Below are 12,090 nucleotides of genomic sequence, written 5' to 3'. Positions count from 1 at the left end.
TTAATGCTGTCAATATCTTCCTGTATCTTTTGGATGGCCTCAATATCCAATATCCATAATTTAATCTGAAACAGAAGCAAGCCAGTGATTGGTTTGCTATACCACGTCCCTGAAAGGCACATAAGGACCTTTTTTTAGCATCAATTTTTCTGCCAACTTACCCTTTCCATTACACCGCTTTCTCCAAGTATGGAAAAGATAAGGAAGCTGGTTGATAATAATCTCACACTTCAAAAACACGAAAGCCTACACTATATAACTTATAAATCACCTCAAAACTTTGTCCTAACTCAGTTTTTGAGGTAAACGTTTTTTAAAATGAATACATTTACATTAAGAAACCACACTAGGTCATCTGAAACTCCTTCTCCTCTGATCAGGGTGAATGAGGATACTTAGAATTTATAGTTATGTCCTTGAGGTATTGGAGCAGCACTCAAAATCACATATAAAAATTTAGAAACAAAAGATATCTATACAAGAAAAAATAACAAAAAAACATTTATGACTTTTTTCGACTATATTGTAGTCCCTTTACAGTCAGAATGCCCGATTCTGTACACAAAACCATTTTTTACATTCAATTTTTGGATCCAAGTACTTCTAAAAGGGAAAGATCCGTAGAAAATTGAGCATCAAAAGTTAGAATTAAAAGAAAATTAAACATTCTTTATCCAACAAACCTTGATCGAGAATTTTAAATATGCATTAGATCCATCTGTAAACAATACGATCCAGATGATTCATTAGGGTAAAAACATAACTAAACACTTTCTAAAAAATTCATAGGTAAAATTCAAAAAATGGTCGTATCAATCGTTATTTCAGTATTGCTGGTAGTGATGCTTGTTCATTTGAAAGATTGAGGAACCAACTCTACGCCTTAAAACATGCAATGGTATACCCTAGTCAGTAGTGATAATTTAATATATTTTAGTATATAACATAGGATAAGGTAGTAGAACTTTATTATAGATTATAAAATCATAATTTGTATCGTTCAATCTTACCAAGTCGTTGTTTGAACAATATAATTCATTTGAATCATTAGTTAAACCATATGGGACAATTAGTAAGATATGTTGACAATCAATCTTCCTTCTTTGATTATTTAAGAAATAATTTATAATTATTATTATAATTAATAAATAATAATAATATTTATCATAGATATATGTGTATTTATCGAAGACAATTATGGGCTGTCCATAATTATCTTATAAATAAAATATTATAACATAATAATCTGCATAGGCCATGTGCTTTGTCAATCCTATTCGTATATTCCTCCAGGGTTTGTCTTGAGGGACCTCACTGCCATGTCCAAGCCCAGATGAACCAACGAAGGAGACAATAGATCACTCTGCCTATGACCATTCGAGATATAAAAATCATTAGAAAAGTTGTTTTGAATCTTACTTCGACACATTATGTTTGTGAGTATTTCGCATGATAATCCCGGAACTGGAAAACTTTTCAATAGTTCTCCCCTACTTATCCGATCGTATGTCTCCTCAAAATCTACAAATAGTTGATTTGGTTGATGTTATATTTATAAGCTTTTTCCAGCATTATCCTCAAGGAAAAATATTGAGTCAGTGGTAGATTTGCCTGAAACCGCGTTTTTTTAACACCTTTCTGATCATTTCTGACAAACGAGGCTTATCTACAGGTTTATTTACTATTCTAACTATGGTGGGAGGTCAATTTTCATTTCATGGGACCGCCACAAAAATAAAAGTCGAACCTCTAGGTCGGAAGTTGTGGAACCTCATGCTTCAGCTCCCTCCCTAATTAATCGTTCCACCAATTTGAGCAGCATTTTATTGTTAATAAAATAAAATAAACAAATTATAAAGCAGCATTTTATAGTGGCTCTCGCTGCCACTACAACAGCTATGATATTCGCTGTTGTGGCAAAGCTGTCGGAATGATAATTGGTAGAGTAACGGCGCAAGCTCGACCACTGCCTCAAATTGACGCCTTCTATCTTATACAATAGGCATAAGACTTTAAAAAACACTAAAGTTTTATCTTATATATGAAAATACATATTTGGTTTTTCGTACTTTATGCACTGCCATACTGTTCATCCGATTTTAATGAGGTTTTTTGCTAAATATTTTGGATTTTCACGGGAAGATTATAAGCTGGTCCAATTTTTATATGCCAATCGATTTGTCTCTTTCTGAACAATAAGAAAAAACTATTACTGATTCTATTAAATGATTTTTATTCAGTAAAAACTAAAAAGAACAAAAAACATATGTATTTCAGCAGGTCAACAATTTTTTTTTTTTAAAGAAAAAGCTGATATGATTTAGTTTTTAGCATCACCTGAGACCTTCAAAAACCATTTTTCATATAAATTAAAAATTAGTAATATTGAAGCACTGTGAGGGTTGTTATATAAAAACTATTCATATTTTATGTACTATATATATGAGAATATCATATATAATCAAATTGTCTAAAACAATAAGAAAACTAAAATGGCCTAGTATTAATGATTATATAGCAAAATAGTTGTTACCATTTATGTTACTATAGTTACCGGCATATCACTTTATCTATATATTAATTGATATAAAATTGTCTATTAATCCTCAAATATAGCAATAGCGAAGCAGTCTGCTAGTTGCATATAATTATGTGTAGTTCCTGTTCATTATTATTTATGGAGACAGTCGTATGCTGTTCGCTACCAGTGAGAAATAAGCACTGTTATAGAATCTTTCTGTTGCCATATTACTTGCACGACGAATGTCTGCCACATGGAAATGGGCCTTAAATATGTGTAGTACCTTCCACAATCTCCCACCTAGTCAGAAAACGACTCCAAGTTCAATTTGCCATTACATCCTCGAGAATAACCCTCGGACGAGGAGGCGTGAAGTAGAAGGAGGACGGGGATGGAGGAAGGTGGAAGAGAAGAGAAGAGGATGAGGAGGGGAGGCACTAATTACATGACTAATTGAGCCACTCGACCACTCGACCAGACCAAGACGGCCAATTAATAGAATAGTCGCCTTTAGCGCCTTCGCTCTATCACCTTCTTTCACTGCCTTCCTCTCTACGCTCCAACGCTTAGCAATGCCAATCTCTTCACTTAATGTCTCATTTACGATACACTTGTCAATGGGGGTACGGATCTCTTCCGCAAATTATCATTTAAACAGCATTATGTAGTACTCTACGTATAGTCGAAGTGGGGTCTCACGCTGTAGAGTTTACGGTTTCAATATTATCATTAATAATGCCTACTCTTCATTAAAAATCATGATAGGAATCTCAACAATGTCCATCAAATCACATACACCATTTATCTTAAACTTACCACATATTATGTTAATATAATACCTGTACAACAATATCATATAATATTCTTATTAGAATTGTAGAAGTGATCTGCCAACTGTCTTCATATGGACATGAAATAGTCATTTAAAGCTCAAATATTAAGATCGTCGTTTTCGACCATAATCATTCGCTGACACATACAAGCAAATAACGTGTTCACAATCATTTACTTCTGAATAGATATTTTTATAAACTACGATTGAACTAATACTATTAAATAATATAGTGTCCAAGGATTAATAATATGCCACTGTGGTTTGTCTGGTTGGTAAGCCGACTTGGTCGGTGTGAGACCGAGACCCTATACTGCGAGAACACCCGTATTGTCAAGGAACCCAATCATGTATACCTCCTTCGTCCACCCTTACATGGTTTTCCTTGTCCAGTAGTCCAGTCCAGAGGAACTTTTTAATTTCTCCAAGGCTTTGAACAGCTTGAACAAAGCCCCTCCCGATTGAATTAAAGGTCTGAAAATTTGTATATGTGTGATGTTGGTGTTTGAAATGTGCTTTTTGGGAGTATCAATTTTTCCCCCCACACTCACCATTTATCTGGATTTGAACACTAGCTCAGGCCCTTCTAATTGACTGATTTTTTTTTTGTTTGGATTTCCCAATGCTCCAGTATTAAAAGCACCATTTAAGTAATATCAGGAAAGTTATGGAAGTTTCTGGGATGTCTGATACATATTTTCCTACGCTACAATGTACTTTGGGTACATTAAGCACATACTCTCCTCCTGTCACTCGAATGAGTTGAAACTCAACAATGGTTTTTATATGTTGATGAAGGAAGTAATCAACTTTACGTTTCCTTTTCAACCAGAAATGAGGAGAAAATACGACCATAATGGTGGAGCTCTATGGGTCATGACTTTTACTTTCACTTTTTACTCGACTTTTACTTTTACCTTGACTTTTTACTTTCACTTTGATCCACCGATATTTGGAATATATTGGAAGAGGGAAGTATCGTGGTAAATTATGAATTCGAGTTTTTGACGGAGATGCATGTTTAGTTCAAACTACCAAGTATCACAAAATGATCGTTTTACGTGTGAATAGTCCAGCTCAAAAACGAAAAGTCGTACGAAATTGAAATCGCATATTTAGAGCATTTGTATATTCGGCGATGTCAAAGCAACTTTTTCGCTTACATAAACCTAAGTGTCACTTCAAAGCATCGATTTTAGACTTGTTTAAAATTTTCTCAAAAATAGCTTTAACGATTTTAATTAAACTCGGTCAATCAATTAATAATGAAGTGATGAGAATGGACTGATAATAGTGGCACGTTGGAGGTGGCAGTTTTCTGACCTGGTGAGAATGCGTTAGGACTGTATGACCTATTCTCAAGCGGGTTAGAGCAACTTCCTCTCTGCGGCCAGGCTGTTGCGGTAGAATGTCGACCTAGTGTTTTACTAATATTTTTTTAATTTACTGGGAGAGTTTTTATTCTACATGATCTGTCATCTTTCCGTTTTTAAAAAAAATTTATTTTGAAGAAGTAAACTGAGTTCTGATAGGGTGAGAACGGCTGTGCCTCGGCTAGGGAGCGTATAGTAAGTTAGTAATAGTAGAATATATTGTATTAGTTTCTATTATTAATTTTTCTATTATTATTATTCATTTATTACCATTTTATTCTATTAATTTAGAACTACACAGGCTTTGTTATCTTTTATGAAACTGGTGTATGATACGAAAATAGTTAATATTCGTTATATTCCCCTTTGGAAAAAAAATTATAGGAATTTTTCATAGTAAGTGGAAGTTGTGTAACTGGCCATCGCATCATTTTTTTTTTTTTTTCCATTTCAGAACTTTAACCTTAGCTCTGATTTCTATTTGTTCTTAAAACGAGATCTGGCGCGTCTGCCTGCTGGATCAAGCCTATTAGCTTTATACTTTATTGATTTAAATATAAAGCACGAAAATTGTAACTTGCTACAGATAAGCAGTAACAATAATATTTTTTAATAACAAAAGGCTTAATAATTACATTAATTAGAAGTATGATCTTTGTGGTATTAGGATTTTTTATTTTTTTATCTGTGTTTCATGGGAGTTGAACTGTTACCAATATAATACAGAGTTTTCCCGAAAGGTTTAGTTTAGCAAATGGAGACATGTTGAAGTAAGGAAATTCAGTTGATGTTATTGGAGAACCAGCCAAGCTCAAAACAGGTAAGAGGAGGCATTGGAAGCGAGGTAGCCGAGCCCAGTCAATAGGCTGGGAATTGGCAATTTTCCGTTTTTCCTATAAGCTACTTATAGGCCAATCCGCTGAGACCCTTCCAGCACACTATCGGCGACTTACCATTGGTTGATTAGGTATAGAGCCAGTTATATTATACCTCATTGGTCGACCGGCTCATTCCATTAGCGGCGGATAATGTGTTTTCCCTGACATTGTTATAGCCCATTTCATCCTCCCCGTTGCTTTTCTTGATTGTTTCCACTTTGTCTGTTGTAAAGCTCAATATGAAGCTTTATGATTTCGATATTACCTTGCTTAGGGCTAAAAAATTGTCGCTAATTCGTATTTTATTAATGTAAATTATTACTTTTTATTAACAAACAAGCAGTTTCCACCAGTTTAACTCGCGTTAAAATTTTATAAGTGTTTGCTTGGCATATAACCAAGAGTATCTGATTAGCTGATGAACCACCAAAAGTTATGTCGAGTCAGAGAAGGAGCGATCACTAAAAAAAAAAAAATTATTTAATAGAACGAACCCAGAGTGTATTAATTATAAACTTAAGCTTCCCTCAATATCTAAACGGTCTATCCAAAAGAAAAAGAATTTTTGAAATCGGACAGTCGCTAAAATTAGTGGGTAAAAACAAACAAGTATCAATAAAATCAACTGATAACAAAAAAAAGTGTTTCCATATTTTGAAATGACACTGAGTGAAGTACTTGAGGAACTTAAACTACTTCTTATTAGTTCTCCTACCTACCAGATTAGATTCCATTTTTCTTGGAACTGAACTTACCTTGGTTCTGAGGTTCAAGGGATTCCCGCGATTTTTCCGAGACAAGCATTTTTTTGTTTTAAGTTAAAATCAAATAATGAAGATAAGCATATATAAAAAAAAAAATTTAAAAGCAACTTACATAGCTAATAAATTGCCTAAGATTGACTTTTTGCAAATCATCTGATGTTATCATTTACTGAAATTAATCATAAACACATTGAAATCGGTAGCTGGTACAATTAAAAAATGTCATCGTCGAAGAAATAAAACAATAAAAATATATATAAGTAAAATTACAAAAAAAAAACAAAACAAAGAAAAACAATATTATTTTAAGTAATAAGAAGAAAAAAGACACATGCTTCTTTTTTCAAGCCTATTGTCCATTTTCTCTTGAAATTAAAGTTGAATAAAATAGCAAAAACATATTTAAAATTGAAAATGTTTATCCACTATGAATCTAAACTGAATATATTTATATTAAATGTATATATTTTATTAAAAGGTTGTTTAAAATTAAAAATAATTAGATAATTAACAAAATATTAGAAGGATTAGGACCATAGATGACAAGTTAACATGGAGAATTGTATCCCCAATGTCTAGTGAAAGGTTATTAGTGATCATATTTCGAAAATTTTGACTAAACAATTATTAATTAAAATTTATACTAGTGTCTTCAACATAGATAAAATTTGAAAACTTTATGATACCCTTACCTTTATACTTCGATAAGAACCAATCTAGCAATAAAAGTCAGAGGAATATTATTTAATAAAAAATAATAGAAGGAGAAAGAAAAATACCATGCCCTTTCCCACCATTCTCAACTACTGGTGTGCCAAAATCAGCAATACGAAAACTTTAACGTCAATGGAGCAATGTTATCCCTCAATGAGCACAGAAACACACTCATACAATAGTAACAGAAGTATATATGATTGATATTTGCATAAATGTTTGTATAATGATGTATTTTTAATTCAATACATGAAAATTTTTTTTATTAAAACATAGACATGACATTTATGCATGGCACTAACGCACAACTTTAGTGCTTTGTTCTTTAGTTTATTGAGTTTGTCATCCACTGTTATAAGCGTGTCAAAATGGGAGGTCTTTATGGATGAGGTTATTTGTGACGTAATAAGGAACATCAAGGATTTTGGATTGTGAGGATTAGATGACTTGTTGGGACCTCAAAGCTCAGTTCCGTATGTCCAGATCGTCATGATTATCATAGTTTCTTTTGGCGTAAGCGGGGAGCTTAGAGCGTTTTTCAAGTAGGTATTGTAACAGTTCAAATCTACGAACAGTTTTTTTGTTTTTCTTAAGGTTTATGATGGAGATTAAATGTGATCTGATGGGATTTGTTTTAATTCCTCAGCTGTGACACCATTCTTCAATGGATGTTTTGAGTGATTGTAGATTTTGTGATGCAGGGTCATTGTTTAAGGACAGTACACATGTGTCATGTGCGTTTGTTGTTTAGACTGTGTTGGGATATCTGCTATATATATCGTAGAATGAGGACACTATCTTGAGGAACACCGGTGAACTGAAGAAAGAGGGATGCATAGGCTAGGTTATGATTTACTTTAAAAGTTCTAGCAGTGAGGTAGGAATGGATTAATAGGAAATATGCAAGGGGAAGGAATTGACGGAGTTCCTAGAGCAATCCTGGGTACCAGACTCGGTCAAAGGCTTTTTCAACGTCGAGGAAGACTCCCGTGAAGTAAATCCAGCGCTCCAAAGTGGAACATGGAGTAAATAATATGATTATTATTATATTTTATTATAATAATTTTTCAGAAAGTTAAAGTCATTACCCAGAATCATGAGCTGATTATGACAGACTTAAATTGGAAGTGCCTTTATTTATCGAATCTATTAAGGGAGGTGTAGCAGTGGGGTAAGGACTTATCAGGGAGATTCGATTAGTCGCGGAGGAGGGTACCTGCGCCTTTAGCGACTGTCTCAGGGGGTTGTCTTTTGTTTGTATATTAAATTGGGAGCGCTGTTGACGGAACAAGCACGTTACCCTAACCAGATTTTCATGCCATCATGTTCCTGTCTCGGCCGCTTAGTTCATCACTGTGTCTCTTGAGGAAGCTTTACAGTCATATTTTAAGCTAATTTTAAAATGCTTATTTAAAGTAATTTGATTACTTTAATAAGTTAATACCCTGTTTTAAATTCAATAAAAATGATAATTGCTTAAAAGACTTGACGAATAAATATCAACATTGATGTCGAACCATAAAAGTAAAATGATAAGAAAAGTGACTAGCAATTCAAATAATGAAGTAGCATTCCGGTCTCTAAACTAGGAATAAAGGTTGGAAGAATTATCGATAATAAGTCGGTTAAGATATCCATTTTCAAGAAAATTAATTTTATAATCGGTTCATGAATCCATGCCCGTAACTAGTAAGGAATCTTCATTATTAATAAAATGGTGCTGCGTTATTAACATGGTTTGATTTAAGTACGCATATTTACTACCTGTCATATAGTATGTCTTATCACTCTTTTCAGAATTAATTGTTTAGAGTAAAATAGAATATCATTAAATATGAGGGGTAATTAATGACAGTCATTCACAGAAAGTAGGATTTATCACCTTCTACATATGGACTCTTGACAGTATTTAAGAAAGAAATACTAGGAAGAAAAATACGAAAACACATTGTTTGGCCAAACATGATTACTAAAAACAAAGATTAAATGTTCTTTTTAAACTTGTATCTGAAATTTAGATAGGTATTTCCAGGAGGTTTTTACCCATTCAGGGCTGGTTATTTTCAGGCCTAGGCCACCTAGAACATTTGGAGGGCCCCATATGATAAAGTTAATAACTACAAAATATAAAATGCCAATTTTTCATCATATGAATATCATTCAGGGAGCGGGGTTGCTCAGTGAGTGGGGCACTGTATTAATTTACTCTTTACTATGCCATAATTCAAACCTGTGAGTTGGGGGAGCCCTCCTGGGTCCACCCAACCTCATAAAGTGGGTTCCCTTAATTGGGGAAAAATCTGGCTGTTAAGCGTAAACATGAACAAACCACCTCCTTGCACAGCTGTTGTCCAAGTACCAGTACTACCTTGCTAATTTCTTAACCCTGACCTTTTATGGGTTGTAGTGCAGTACAGATTTTCATTTTCATTTTCAATATGAATGTTATTCAGAGTGAGTAAGCATTCATGTTCAGAAAAATTTAAATGTTTATATAAAAAGTTAGCTATTTGTATGATTTTTAAGTCTGGGGAGCTAACAACGGGATGGAATTGTTATTCTATGTATAGCCTCCACTACTCCTGTGACGAAGGGCTTCTATCCAAAATTTTAACTCTTCCTTATTTCTGAGGTACTATGGCTCTTCTGGCTACATTACTATTAACAATGGTAAATTTAGTCAAGAATTATATATGAAAAAATATAATTATTTCTTAATATAGCTATATCAATGATTACGCCAAATCCTAATTCTGTAATGTGTATTCCATTAACATCCTCTTAGATAAGATGAACATGCCAAGTTTAGGCTATTTTATAATGCCATACTTTAGTTACGTTCGTTCCCGATCTTATTAGTATTCTGATTAGGCTTATGTTTTAACTGATGTATACCCTAGTGTAATCACTTTTACCTCACAGATGAAACTGGAGAGGGTGCTGGTGATCCTTGCGTTCTTAGTTGCACCCTTGTACATGCCACGAGTTGGGAATTGAAGAAAAGGCCGTCGGCGGGAAGAGACAGGATTACGGAAGCGGGCGTTCTGTTGTGGTTAGGGTACAATGGGTACACCTGGACCCTTTGTACCCTGGGTACAACTCGACACCCTTGTCACATATATTGTGACAACCCCATCCCAGGAAGGACCGCCTCGCGGTAGCACTTAACGATGTGCAAGTGTTCTTCAGATAGCTGTCGATAGTCCTGACACTTCAAAAGGACCTCTTCCTCACAGTTAATTCTCAAAGGATTGAGCCCTTAAGAGGATGTCACCTTCCCATCAATCCCTTGACCGTTTCAGTCAGCTCTTGTCCATCCACAAGTTATCCGGAAATGTGTAAAACATTGTTTATACAATAATAAAATTAATTGAATATTGAATTTTCTTTATTATTACTGAAATTAAGATAATTATTAATTGTAAAAGGTAAATGATTTAATCAAAAGAAACATAGAAGTGGTGAAACTTTTGTTTGATTTTAGTTACTATTCCTAGCTGATGTTGCCATAATCTTTTTAGATTTTTTTTTTAAATTACACAATGGTGTGATAAAGGTATTTAGAGAAACTACACATTGGTAGCACTCTAATAATATTTCTACATAAGAAGGATTTGAGGCCATCTTCTTTTCAGATACTTCGTAGGATTGTCAGGAATGGAGGAGGATACAAGGTTAAATACTTGTGGGTTTGGGTGGTTAAGGAGTTTATAATGGAAGGATTGGTATCTGGTTCGGGATAGATCGGTTACAAATAGAACAGTAAGATATTTATGGATGATTTTATTTGTGACAAAGTAAGGAGCATTAAGCATCATAAAAATTCTTAAGAATTGAATTGGAGCCAAATATAAGTAAAATCAACTTTCATTTAAAGTTTCTTGGAGGATATATGAGTGTCTTGGAATTTTGTACAAAATTAGTATTTTTTGCAAACTGCTCCTTTGTTTTCCTCAAAAGTGATTTAATGTGTTAGTTTGTCATAAATCTTAATTTTTACATATTTACCGACAATGTTATGAGAACAATAGTATGAAATTTTGTACAAAATGTATTTTTGCTATTTTCGAAAAATTTTGATTTCCAACCTTATTTAAGTAGGACAAGTTCAGATTCATTTTACCACTTAAAAAAATAATAGTAAATAAATTAATTAAATCACAAAAAATAGATACATAAAATTTTCCACCACGGAAATATACGTTTTGAGGTTACCTGAATCCATATAATCAAATGTTAAAAATGCATTCGTTTATATGATGTGAAGAGCCCAGCTCAAAAACGAAACTGGAATTGCATATTTAGGGCAGCTGCATGTCTGTGGTGTTAGAGCAACTTTTTCGCTTGTATAATGGATTTTACATATTTTTTCGATTTTTTTAAAACTTTGTACATTAATGTATTAGCAGGTAGTATTTAATATTAAGTATTATAATATCATTATTGATAATAAAGTAAAACTTAAGAGTAATTAACTTTTTTATTGCCATATTTACAATATACTTACAGGTGTTTAGAACAATTTTATTTACATTCATCCTGTTGTGTTCTATTGGTATCCTTGAAATCAACTAAACAAGTTTGGTTAAATAGATATTAACATTTTCGGGTCGTATCAATATTAATGTTTATCTAATAATGCTTACAAAGGTTAGAGATAACAATAACGGTTTGCTGTAAAACAAACAGCGATTTGGGTTAACATTTGTTCTTGAAATCGTTTTCTCCTATTAGATTCTCCTACTAGATTTACTTATCAGCCCTGGACATTTACAAAAAAGAAAAAAAAATTATGAACCAATTAACGTTCGTAACATAAATTTCTGTGAACTTCAGAATAACTGAAAAAGACTAAGGGCTAGTCCACTTTTTAAGGAGGACCATTTTTTTAATTCAATTTAAATTGAAGTTTATTGCTCAAAACATACCGCATCTTTTTTTTTTTTACCAGACACGAACACTGTTGATTTTAAGTCAAAAATATCATATTTTAATTTTATTTTTGTTG

General features: G+C 33.2%; 1 protein-coding gene and 1 long non-coding RNA gene across 2 annotated transcripts in view; both read left to right on the top strand.

The window, feature by feature from the left end:
- LOC106685265 (visual system homeobox 2) overlaps positions 1-12,090 on the top strand; it is a 167,404-nt gene that overhangs the window by 24,102 nt on the left and 131,212 nt on the right. The gene's annotated exons all lie outside the window — the stretch shown is intronic.
- LOC106685271 (uncharacterized) lies at positions 742-10,464 on the top strand. Its single transcript, XR_001343822.2, has 2 exons — positions 742-898; positions 10,005-10,464. It is a non-coding gene; the product is annotated as an uncharacterized lncRNA (long non-coding RNA).

This window comes from Halyomorpha halys, unplaced genomic scaffold (assembly GCF_000696795.3).
Source record: "Halyomorpha halys isolate HHAL.00 unplaced genomic scaffold, Hhal_1.1 Scaffold675.1, whole genome shotgun sequence".
Classification (NCBI taxonomy): Eukaryota; Metazoa; Arthropoda; class Insecta; order Hemiptera; family Pentatomidae; genus Halyomorpha; species Halyomorpha halys.
The sequence above is the reverse complement of the archived record's forward strand: the minus strand, read 5'-3'. Positions and strand labels throughout refer to the sequence as shown.